The sequence below is a fragment of the Miscanthus floridulus genome, chromosome 2 (assembly GCF_019320115.1).
Source record: "Miscanthus floridulus cultivar M001 chromosome 2, ASM1932011v1, whole genome shotgun sequence".
Classification (NCBI taxonomy): Eukaryota; Viridiplantae; Streptophyta; class Magnoliopsida; order Poales; family Poaceae; genus Miscanthus; species Miscanthus floridulus.
Window position 1 is genome coordinate 125,786,115 of NC_089581.1, and position 11,374 is coordinate 125,797,488.

At 44.6% G+C, this 11,374-nt stretch overlaps 1 pseudogene; it reads left to right on the plus strand.

The window, feature by feature from the left end:
- The first annotated feature begins 5,934 nt into the window (after positions 1 to 5,934).
- Positions 5,935 to 7,139, plus strand: LOC136539596 (3-oxo-Delta(4,5)-steroid 5-beta-reductase-like; annotated as a pseudogene).
- Positions 7,140 to 11,374: the final 4,235 nt, after the last annotated feature.

The window sequence follows — 11,374 nt, forward strand, 5'->3', positions numbered from 1 at the left end:
TGATGTAGTTGGAGAGCTTGAAGAAACATCACTCTCATAGCCCGAGAATGATCCATCGTTATCACCATCAAGTGTGCATGGAGTAGCATCATCATTAATCTTGTCAAGTGATCTTATGGTATGATCATCATCATCATCACTTGACCATGAGGTGGAGCAATCTTTCACAATCACCAAGTTGTGGTCATGCTCAACATCCTCATGTGCCTCCTTCTTGGGCTCATCATCATCATCGGAGACCGTCCCATACTTCTCATTGAGATAACTCCAAATCTCATGGGTGGTCTTCATGTCAATGATCTTTCTAACTATGCTATCATCCAAAGATCTATACATGATGTCAATAGCTTGGGTGTCAAGATCTAGGCATTTCTCTTATGCTTGAGTTAGATTATTTTCATCCAATACATGAAAAAAGCCTACATCTACCATCCACCACATTTGAGAGCAAATGAACTTAAAATTGCATATCATCCAATTTTTCCACAGTGCAAAGTGGGTGCCATAAAAATATGTGGACAATCAACATGTAGCCCATAAGTCGCCATCCTCTCAGGTCGATGAAGACCACAAATGAGAGACCTAGCTCTGATACCAATTGAAAGGTCGAGATAGCGGACTAGAGGGGGGTGAATAGTCCTTTCTAAATTTAATCACGCCGGATAACCGAAACGAATACGGAATTAAAACAATTGGTCTAGCCAAGACTACACCCCTCTATCGAAGTTCACAAGCACCTTATAAAGATCCTAACTAGGCAAAAAAGGTGTCGAGCTAGCTAGAGCTCACCTATCCAATTCTAGGATCAAGGTCACACAAACCTATGCCACTAGTATTTTGCACACTGGGGAGCTCCTACACAATTCTAGTAAGCAAAAGCACAAAGCTCCTAAGCTCACTAGCAATGCTCAAAAATAAGGCAACCAATGCCAAATTAGAGAGCGTAAATACTTAGCTACACAAACTAAGCAATGTGACTAACAAGGTTACACAAACCAAATTAGCCATGCAAGGGAGCTACTTCTATGCTACACAAGCAAGAAGGTAACTAGTGAGCTACACAAGCTAACTAATTACAAGAGGAACTACACAAGCACAATGTATATGAAAGTAATTACAAGCTTGTGTAAGGGGATTGTAAACCAATGGGAAGAACAATGTTGACATGGTGATTTTTCTCCCAAGGTTCACGTGCTTGCCAACATGCTACGTCCCCGTTGAGACAAGCTCCAAGGTTGCCATCGTTCCTCTTGCTAGTGGTGACCCACAAGTCACACTCTCCCACATGAAGTGCTTACCACAAGCTCTAGCACTTGATCTGGCCAGACCACTTGTCGCCCTTCGCGTCTCGCTTTACTAGAGTTGCTTTCGTGGCTCCCGCGGGGCGAGCACAATGCCCCTCACAAAGCTCTTCTCTGGAGCACCGCACAAGCTTCTTGCGGGCTTCGACGGAGACCTCCACCAAGCCATCTAGGAGGTGTCAACCTCCAAGAGTAATAAGCACCACCGGCTTGTAACTTGATCACCTAGTGCCACTGGATGCAACCTTTATGATGTAATCGCACTGGAATCGCTCTCTCACATAATCGGATGATCACTATCAAGCATATATAAGATGGAGGGCTTCTAAGCACTCTTAAGCATGGACACAAAGCCCCCAAGGCACTCTACAATAGCCATGGCCAAGACCCCTTTCTATTTATAGCCCCACGGGCTAAACTAGTCGTTACCCCTTCACTGGGCAAAACTCAGGGTGACCGGACGTGCCAGTCAGATCGATTGGACACAATCGGCCAGCGTTCGGTCAACGGATACATGCCACATGTTGCCTCCATTCAACCTCAATCACTTGATCTCAACGGTCAGCAGCCATGCACCAACATCAAGTGATGACCGGACGCACCTCTGCGCCAAGACCGGATGCGCCACCACCTGAGTCCGGTCATTTCTTGAGAGCTTTCTGAGCCTCTGTTTTGTGACCAAACACATTAGGTTAGTCGTGATCAGACATAACACCTAAGTCCGATCCTTCACCACCTACCACGTGTCACTGCTGCTCCTTGTGCCAAGATGTCAGCGTACGTCATGACTGATCGGACATAGCCTCAGCGCGTCAGGTCACCCCTTTGCGCCAGCATCCGGTCACATGACCGAGACTGCACGCTCAACTGCTGCCACTGACCAGACATGCCAGTCCTACCGAGGCCAGCGTCCGGTCACTCATAGTGACCCCTTTTCGCCTCTGTTTCATCGCCGAGTTGATCCACATCAACTCCAACTTCTTCTCCTTTGTAAATGTGCCAACACCACCAAGTGTACACCACCATGTGTATGTGTGTTAGCATTTTCACAATTATTTTCCAAAGGATTAGCCACTCAACTTGCCACTCCACTTGATCCTAGCGATGATGCAACGTTAGATCACTTGAGTGGCACTAGATGATCGATATGCAAACAAATTTGCCCCTCTTGATAGTACGACCATCTATCCTAAACCCGGTCATCAACTTGTCTACACACCTATAACTAGTGAAATGAAATGCCCTAGGTTATACCTTTGCCTTGTGTATTCCATTCCATCTCCTCCATTGTTGATGCAACACATGTACCAACCAATCACCAAATGATATGATCTACTTCATATCATCATGTGACCGTATTGGTTCATTGATCTTGACTTCACTTGCTTTTCACCATTGCCTTCGTTCATCGGCGCCAAGTCTTGCTCAAGCTTCACCGCCATGTGGTCCATCGCTCCAAAGTCTCCGACTTGCCCTTCACTCTTGCAACTGGTCCATCAAGCCAAGTCTTGTCTTGATCTTCTCCACCTTGATCATGTGACTCAATGTCATGTCTCATGTGCAATGAGCACCTTCATCATCACATGTGTGAGCTTTGCAACATCTCCGAGCCATTTCCACCTCCATGGCATATGTTGCTCACACACATGTACCTATGGACTAATCACCTGTGTATCTCACATAAACACAATTAGTCTACCTAGGGTTGTCACTCAATTACCAAAACCAAACAAAGACCTTTCAATGACCACGCGCATGGTGCCAGACAACACAAAGTTGTGACGTGCATGAATTTTAAAGCGCTGATCATGACCAAACTGTTGCTCCTAAACCTAAACCGGCTTCACTACCCTCAAGATGGCATATGGAACTACTAAATCGACTTATAGCACTACACCACTCCTTAACCCAATCTCTCCAAATAAATTGCTAAACATAGCAGCGTCTAGCTGTCCACAGACTTAGAAATTTTCTAAGTGTTTGAGCTAATCTTAATTTCATATTGCATTTCTAAGCTACTGAAAATATTACTTAGCAATATTCTTTTTCAACAGCAAGTATTTCATTGTCATCTACAAAGTTTGCACTTCCAACTTTATTTAAGTATCACACATATGTCCTATAGTATTTTTGCTTAATAAAAATTAGTTTTAAACCGTACTTGATATGCATGAACCATCGAACCAACTTTTGTTTAGCATTTTTATTGATCATTGAGTTACAGAAATTGATCTATACACTTCACCACATGCACTAACACACAAGTATGGTGCTCATGACATGTTTTAGTAGATGATTAATAGGGTAACACCGAGGGTGTTACACTAGGGCAAGAACTTAATGATAAAGCAATGGTATACCTACCTCTCTGCCTAAGGTGAACTAGATTTGACCTTGTCGCCACCACTACCGATGGCATCTTGGCTTTTGAACCAGAGGATGATGAAGGCATGGGTTGGGATGAAGAGTTGGTGATTGTGGTGCAATGCCACACAAGATTGGAAAACCGAGAGATGTGAGGTGGGCATGGAGAGGGAGCTAGAAGAGAGGGAGCATGTAGATGATGCACTAAAGGTCGACATGTGGGTTTGTTGGAACTCGTTTAGACCTAAAGGACACATTGTGACAAGTTCGAGGGTCCAAAATTAATTTTTTGAGCGCTTTGTACCTAGATGATTCTAAAGACAATTTAAGCGTCTGAAAATATATTTTGAGAGTTTGAGTACCTCGATGACATCACAAGACAAGTTTAAAGACTAGTAGTGCTTTTTTCATGAAAAAGGGAAAAGGCTTTCGTCCCATCCCACCTGCTGTTGGCTATCAGGGCATACAGTGATGCAACCAACTAGCTAGCCGCTTGTTAGCCAACCTGACCCTAGCCGCTTGTTAGCCAACCTGACTGCGCAGAAGATGCAGTTAGAGCTCTGAGCCTACGGCGTTGAAACTAACCATTTTCTTTGAGAAACAAGGAAATGAATCTTCAACTGGTTCCCTTGAACTTATCAGTCCGGCTTATTAGCCATGATACAATATTTTTCTCTCACAATAAAACGCATCAACCGACTTATCAGCCGCAAAAAATCATCAGCCAAACAGTACTATGGGGTACTGGTAAGTGGTGCTGGCTTGGGTATTTTGCTGAGTGTTCACTATTGACACTCGGCAAATATATTGTTTGCCGAGTGTCATACAGTTAACACTCAGCAAAATAAATTAATATTTTATGCCCACCCATCCTCCTTCTTCATAACGTGTTTTACTAAATTTGTTACAATGTAATTTTGAAAATACCTTGTCAAATTCACTCAACAATGCATATTTGATTTTTCTACGAATATTAATCCATTATTTCATGCAGATATAACTCAAATTCAATTTATATCAATTAAAATTCTATAATTGTAGTTAATAAATTAAAATTATCAAACGGATCCGAAAAATTATCAAAATTTGACGTGAACCAATCTATGTTGTCTATTGCCTATATAAAAAGTTTTGAAGTCAAACCCCAATTCGACCATCACTTTGACTCCAAATCTTACCAGATTCTTCTCAACTCCTTGATTCTTCTTCGGAGATGCTTCGGTTTGTAAAGGTCGTACGTGACAAATTATGCGAAACCTTCTCAATTTTTTTCTATAGTCTACACGTATGATATCATGAGATCTTGACAAATCTCATGATTTTCAGACTTCGTTTGCTCTTTTTTAGAATTTAAAAACCATTTGACCACAGTTTGTGGTCGTGTTTCCTGAACAAAATGTTTGAAATTTCTTTTCATTTCCCGGGTAAGGCCCAAAATGGACTCAATAACATGAATATAATTTTCCACTCAATTTATTCCATTATTTGAATCACTTGCGGTTCAAGTTTGACTTAAACCAATAAATCCTCTAAATGCAATAAATTAATTAAATATAGCAAAAAGATCGAGAAATATACCAAATTTTAACATGTAGTACCACATGTTGTATGCGGAGAGTAGAAAAAGTTTGGAGGGCAGGAGAGGAAAACATATTATTTTGCCGAGTGACAATAAAAAACACTCGGCAACAACATTATTTTGCCGAGTGTCAATAAAAAACACTCGGCAAACCTTGTCTTTGCCGAGTGTCTCTAACGGATACTCGGTAAAGTAATAACGGCAGGGCGGCGCACCCAACGGCCATCATATGGCCGTAGCACGCCCAACGCACGTGCCTCTACTTTGCCGAGTGTTCGTGTTTGCCGAGTGCTTCGTTGTAGTTTGCCGAGTGTTTTTTATTAGGCTCTCGGCAACGTTGGGTTTTGCCAAGTGCTATCTGTTTGTCGAGTGTGGAATTAAAAACACTCGGTAAATAGGATGTTTGTCGAGTGCCTGATGGAATGTACTCGGCAAACCCTCATGCACTCGGCAATTATACTGTTTCCGGTAGTGCAGCTAATATATAAGGTGGCGCATGCAGCACACGCGTGAGAAAAAGATGCAAGGGATGATACGGTATAGCTTCACAAAGTTAGACCAACTCAGGCATCTGACCATTAGGAAATGGGATAAATAAATGTAACCTATGTTTCTGCACCTACACTACATGCTGCACTTGCAATTCCTGTTCACCCTTCATTGAGTCTGTAGGGTTACCGACGGGCAGCAATGCGCTTAAGCTAGTGGTGGGCACGACCTGTTGCGCAGTTAAGGAGTGCAAGGATGAGCTCGCCGTCGTGCCATAGCATTGCTTCTAGAGCGTCGCCCTCGTCGTCGGCTCCACCTGCATAGTAGGCACCTCCCTCGTCGACATCCTCCCGCTACCGGACACCCCCGGTGGGCCATGGAAGGTATACGCACTCTCTCGCCGTCCACCCCCACCCTGGTCCATGCCGTCATCCTCCTCGCTGACACACATACACATCTATGTCACTGACTCCACCACCGTTGCCGAGGCCCTGACGTTGCTCACCGACATCACCCACGTCTTCTACGTCGCCTGGTCCCCGCGCGCTACCGAGGTGGAGAACCGGGAGGCCAACTCCGCCATGCTCAGCAATGTGCTCTCCGTCGTCGTCCCCAACTGCCCCGCCCTCGCCCACGTCTCCCACTAGATGGGCACCTTGCACTACCTGGGACCCTTTGAGCTCATCAGCAAGATCCCCACCCCAGACCCGCCCTACACTGAGGACGTGCCACGCCGGGACTACCCGAACTTCTACTACGACCAAGAGGACATCCTCTTCGATGCGGTCTCCTAACGTGGTGGCGCCGTGAGCTAGTCCGTGCACCGCCCCAACCTCACCCTTGGCTTCTCCCCACAGAGCGTCTTCAACATCATCTGCAACTTCTACGTGTACGCCGCCATCTACCTCAAGGAGGGGGTCGCGTTGTGCTGGTCGGGATGCCTCGGCTCTTGGGAGGGCTTCAGCAATGCCTCCAACATGGACCTCATCGTCGAGCAGCACATCGAGGTGGCCGTCAACCCCATGGCCAAGAACCAGGCGTTCCACTGCAACAACGGAGACCTCTACAACTAGAAGATGCTATGGCCGATGCTTGCCGCGCGTTTTAGGCTAGAGTGGTCTGGGTACGATGGGGAGGAGAAGCAGTTCAAGGTGTTGGAGGCCATGGCCAGGAAGGAGGTGGTGTGGGCAGAGATTGTCAAGGAGAATGAGCTCGTGGAGACACGCCTCCATGACATTGCCGATTGGTGGCTCATTGACGTCGTGGTCTGTGAGCATGACGCCAATTGGAAGCTTTTAGACAGCATGAACAAGAGCAAGAAGCATGGGTTCCTTGGCTTCCACGACACGATGAAGTAGTTTAACACGTGGATCGACAAGATGAAGGCCTACAAGATTGTTCCTTGAATGCCTTTGATTTTACTATTCCTAGTTAGTTTCCCTAATGCTTGCAGCGACATCGATCTTTTCAGTTACCATGCATGGTCTGTTAGAATGATCTCTAATCCCAAACTGGGCCTAATGGCCCAGTTGGGCCTTTGATCCATGCCCTGATTGGGGGTGCCTAGCCCACTATGGCTAGAGGGCCCCTATCACACTACGCAATAAATAGAGGTGGGGGCGACGACTCAAGTCACGAGGTTCACCTGAGCCAAGCTCCCCACCAACACCAAATCCTAATCCGATCTAGAGGGCGCGCAGCCAGTGATGGGAAGTCACCAGCCGTGCTGCCACCAGACTCCACTGCCTTCACCGCCGGTCGCCACCGTGCATCACCGACGCCGTCTTCATCGACCGTCGCTGCCCTAGCGTAGACATCGACTCCATGGTGGATGCGAGTGGATCTTCCTCTGCTGCGGTGTCAGGTTTGACACGTCCATCTTTTACCTCTCCCTTTCTCTCATTCTACCTACAGTTACTGCTCTAGTAGACATTCTAGGATTCATGATACTATTCAACAGCAAGTACCTGGCTAGATCTATGCTCCTAGTAATTCTATAAGTTTCAACAATGGTATCAGAGCCATAATTTCTAGGGTTTTTAGATCTAGAATGGGGAAATAGACAAGAAAGCAGAGAACCATTCAGATCTAGTTAGGATATGAGAAGAAAGAGAGTTTTCCTAACCCTAACCCTAACTAGGTAAAAGAAAGAAGAGCAGGAGGGCTCGGTTTCAAGTCTACTCGAAACCGAACCCTAAACCCGCAATCAATTCAGGAAGAAGAAGAATAGAACAGAAAACCCTAACCCTAACTTGATTTAACCCTAACCCTAATCCCAAATCGGATGAAGTCCGAGAAGAAAATCCACAATAGATGAAGAAATTAGAGGGGGGTGTTGGGGAAGGGGAGGCCTACCTCGCCGCTGCGCAGCACTGCTACCTCGTCGGCGTGTGAGGAGAAGAAAGGGCCAAGCCGGGGAGTTGCTCACCGGGCTCAGCCAAGGGGGCGCCATAGCCAGGTCACTTGATGGCGGCGCGCTCACCCGCTGGGGAGCGTGCACGTCGGTGAGGGGGCCGGCGACGATGCCATGGCTGCCCGCTCCACTGCTTCGCTCGCTCGGTGCGCTTGCTACGGCTGAGAGAGTGAGAGAGAGAAGGAGAGGCGTGAATGAGGGTTAGGGTTCGGGAGGAGGCCAGCATCGAAGGTTTTTGTTCACCTGATCTCACCGCTCGGTCGTCCGATTGAATCCAACGGCGCCGGATGCATGGGCCGCATCGTGGCGCAGGCAAGCGAGCACGTTGCGGCGCTTTGCTGGCCCAGGCCCACGTTGCGGCCTAGGTGGTAGCTCGCGCGTGGAGGCAATGGGCCGAGCTGGCCTTTTGCCGGTTTTGGGCCGAGAGAGGAAGAATGAGCCCTCATTTTCCTTTTTTCTTTTTCCTAGAAAATTGAAAATGCAAATTGGCTCAAAAGAAAAAAAATAGAAAAAGTATTTTTCCTATGGGGAAAATTCAAGAAAATAAGTTCATTTTTTTTCTGCTGCGTATTTAAAGTTGTTATTTTCATTATTAAATTCGAACCAACAGGAGAATTTAATTTTGAAAAATGGATATGTTTTTAGTTTATTATAATATTGTTATTATTCTGACCAACATTGATTAAAGGCAATATTATGATGAGTTTTGTCCTGCATTAATTCTAATTCTGTCCAACAGTGATGTAGAATTAGTGTAGAGGACAATTGTATGTTTTAATTTTGACCAACATTGGAACTAAAGCATGTAATTGTTATTGTTATTATTTATGTTCTCACTCAATAGGAATTGTGTTTTTAGGCGGATGCAACTTAATGGGTTGTATCAAAGAGATCTCCACTCTCAAAGGTGATAACTACACATAGTGGAAGAAAAAGATTGATCTAGCCATCATCTTGGCTGAGGTGGACTGGGTAGTTACCTCACCATGTCCCACAGAGCCTATGGCACTGGTGAGGGAGACAAACAAGGCTGATGCCGCTTGGGCAACCAGAGAGATGGATTTTGTATCCCAAAAGATGTCATATGACCTTGAGCATAGGAAGTGGGTCACTACCAATAAGAAATGTTTGGCTGTGATAAAGAACATGATTGAGCCTACAAATTGTGGGCTCAATCCTAAAGTGTGACACGGTCACCGAGCACCTTGATAGAATAAAGAGTCAGTTCACTAGCTCTTCAAAGACATATGCTACCCAGCTGATAAAGCAGCTGGTGATAGAGAGGTATTCTGGTAATGGTGGCATAAGAGAGCACATACTAAGGATGAGCAATTTAGCATCCAAGCTAAAACCAATGGATCTGGCTCTCAAGGAAGAGTTCTTTATCCATCTGATTTTTGCTTCCTTGCCAAAAGAGTTTGACACTTTTGTTGTCAACTACAACATACAACCCAAGAAGTGGGACATGGAGAGGCTCATGGCTATGTGTGTGCAAGAGGAGGAGAGAATGAAAGCTTCCAATGGTAGCACTATCAATTATCTTAAAGACAACAAGAAAAAGAATACTAATCCTAACTCCTCCTCAAAGTCAAAGGGAAAGGGTCCCATGCTGCATCAGCCTCAGCAGAACAAGTTCATAGTAGAAAAAGACCAGTGTCTCTATTGTAAGAAGATGGGACATTATAAGAAAGATTGTCCCGACTACTTAAAGATGATCATGGCAAAGAAAGGTGAGAACATTATTATGTTCATAAATGAATCCCTGTATGTACAGTATTCAAAATCTACTTGGTGGATTGACTTAGGTGCAACTGTTCATGTTGCTAATTCTTTATAGGGATTCCGTTCGAAGAGGACTACGCAAAGAAAAGAAAGACACATTAAAGTTGCAAATGGAGTCTGAGCAGACGTTGAAGCCATTGTCAATCTTTCTCTAGAGCTTGCTGATGGCTTCACACTTTTACTCAGAGATGTACTTTATGTTCCCTCTTTATAGAGAAACTTGATTAGTGTTTCATGCTTGGACAATGATGGATATGATTGCCATTTTGGAAATGACAAATGTAAGATAACATTTAATAATGCATGTGTTGGTCTTGCTATCTTACAAAATGAGCTTTATTTGTTATCACTACGTGATGATGTGAATGTTGTATGCGATGATGGGAACGTTGCGTGCGACAATGAGAACGTATCCTCATCTGCGGATGTAAACAGAAAATGAAAGAGAGCTCACGATGCATTGTTGAAATTATGGCACTATCGTTTAGGCCATATTTTGAGGGGGAGAATAGAAAGACTAGTTAAGAATGATATTCTTCCTCCATTAGAGCTCTCAGATTTAGAACAATGCAGAGAATGCATAAAAGGAAAGTATGTAAAGAAAATTAAGAAAGATGCCAAACGAAGCATAGGAATTTTATAGATTATTCACACAGACATTTGTGGTCCGTTTCCTGTAAAGAGTGTGGATAGTTATGATTCGTTCATAAGATTCACAGATGATTACTCCCGTTATGGCTACATTTATCCAATCAAAGAAAGAATAGAAGCATTGGATAAATTTAAGATATTTAAGGCAGAAGTTGAAAACCAACACAATTTAAAGATTAAGATAGTCAGGTCTGACCGTGGGGGGGAGTACTACGGTCAGCATACCCCATATGGCCAAGTTCCTAGACCTTTTGCAAGGTTCTTACAGGAGAATGGCATAGTAGCCCAGTATTCTACACCGGGCAAACCTCAGTAGAATGGAGTAGCTGAAAGGCGCAATCGTACCCTAATGGATATGGTGCGCAGTATGATAAGTTACTCCACCTTACCATTGAGCCTGTGGATGGAGGCATTAAAAACCGCCATTCATATTCTCAATAGAGTACCAAGTAAGTCGGTGCCCAAAACACCGTATGAGTTGTGGATAGGAAGAGTACCCTCACTAAACCACTTACGTTTGTGGGGGAGTCCTGCTAAGACTAAAGTATTTAACCCAAACATTGGGAAGCTAGATCCTAAAATAGTATGTTGCCATTTCATTGGCTACCCAGAAAAGTCAAAAGGTTTTCGTTTCTACTGTTCAGATAGACATACAAAGTTTGTGAAAACGAGACACACTGTCTTCCTAGAGGATGAAATGATGAGGGGGAGCATGGTAGCTCGAGAAATTGACCTTGAAGAGAAGCGAGTGTATGCGCCCACTCCAATGATTCATGAGCCATTTTTCTCACTACC